At 49.8% G+C, this 1,499-nt stretch overlaps 1 long non-coding RNA gene across 1 annotated transcript; it reads left to right on the forward strand.

The window, feature by feature from the left end:
* The first annotated feature begins 119 nt into the window (after positions 1-119).
* Positions 120-1,473, forward strand: LOC119344402. The gene is made up of 3 exons (XR_005166644.1): positions 120-326; positions 425-656; positions 1,218-1,473. It is a non-coding gene; the product is annotated as an uncharacterized LOC119344402 (long non-coding RNA).
* Positions 1,474-1,499: the final 26 nt, after the last annotated feature.

The raw sequence follows: 1,499 nt of genomic DNA on the forward strand, positions 1-1,499 counted from the left end.
GCGTGACAATGAACCTGGGCGGTGGGCCATGTAACGGAGGACGGACGGCCGCCGTAACGCTCCTGGAGTTGAGCCGTGGACCTGGAAGCTGCCCGACGTCCTGTTCCGTGGTTCAGGAAAGTACCTTTTCCGTCCATCCCAGGTACAGTAGGTGTTAATTGCTACGGCGAGCGGTGGGAGCTGCCGAGTCCATCCACTCACCCCAAGAACAGAGCTGGCGGCAGAGGAAGCTGTCGTCGTCCATCCACTACACCCACTTCTACGATTCAGTCCGAGTAAGCTGCCCTCGTTGCGGCCATGGAATTCCTGATGCAGCCCATTCGCAGGTGAGGGGCCGTTTCTAAGATGCTTGAGGGTGTTTGTGCGAATCGTTGATTGGATTCTTGTAGCGACTGAATCCTCTTTTTGGTTTGTGCGTCGTCAGGACGACAGTGCTATAGGAGGTTAACGACAGTGAAATCCCCCTGGAGCCACTGAGATACCTGGTGCCAGTGCAGCTGGTGGAGTAGCAGCAATCGATGGTGGAAGCAGGGAGCGCGAATGGCCAGATCTGCGCTCAGCAGGGGAGGATGGCGGCGGAGGGAGCGGATCCTCCACCGGCGTCTGGACTGTCGGCTTGAACGGTGAACCCGCAGGCCCTAGGCTAGCGGAAAAAGGTGTGAATCTGAACCCATTTTGTTCAGTGGTGCTGTACAGATTTACCGGTTGCTATTCGGTTAGTTGGTCTGCAAGATTATGCTGCCTGCTTTAGTGTGTATGATTGGTGGTGACAGTGTAGGATTCTTTGGATTTCAAACCGCCGCCTGTTAAATTTGGTGTCGATTTCAGATAGTTTGGTTGCATTAACAGAGGGAACAGGGTTATAGGTTTGTGGTGGGTGTCTGAGCCTGATTGCAAGGGTCATCCTGTATGATGGAACGCCAACTTAGCATTTGCAAAACAACCCTGGAGCACACATGGGGATTTTTGTGTGTGCTGCGTCTGAAAACAATGCATAGGAGCTATTAAACAGGGCGTTCATAGTGATGAAAACGTACAGGAGGGAACACTTTCTGTAACTAAGCATATGTTAATACTTAATACATGCAGTTATGATTTACCTGTATCTCATACGGCACTTCCGATAAGATTTTCAGAAATTTGTGGCTGTTACAGACATGGTCGAGTACCCTCCTGATGCAAGATATGGATTTTCTCTGGTTGTTGTTGGTGTGCAGGGTGCGAGTTGGTGCTGCTGCTCCAGGAAGAACGCGTGTCCGGACCGCACGTCGGCATTGGAGAAAACGATCCGGTCTTTTGCAGATAATCCGGTCTTTTGGAGGAACGAGTTTTGACTCGCTGGGGAAGTGTATGATTTCTACACTTTGTACTAGTTAACTGCCCGTGGGTTGAAACGGGGCCATACATATTTTTATTTTTATTTTTTGCGGGCGACATATTTTAGGGGTTTAACATCAATTGTATCAAACATGTACCTCATAATACAATCCAATCTTTTT

This window comes from Triticum dicoccoides, unplaced genomic scaffold (assembly GCF_002162155.2).
Source record: "Triticum dicoccoides isolate Atlit2015 ecotype Zavitan unplaced genomic scaffold, WEW_v2.0 scaffold168027, whole genome shotgun sequence".
NCBI classification, from domain to species: domain Eukaryota; kingdom Viridiplantae; phylum Streptophyta; class Magnoliopsida; order Poales; family Poaceae; genus Triticum; species Triticum dicoccoides.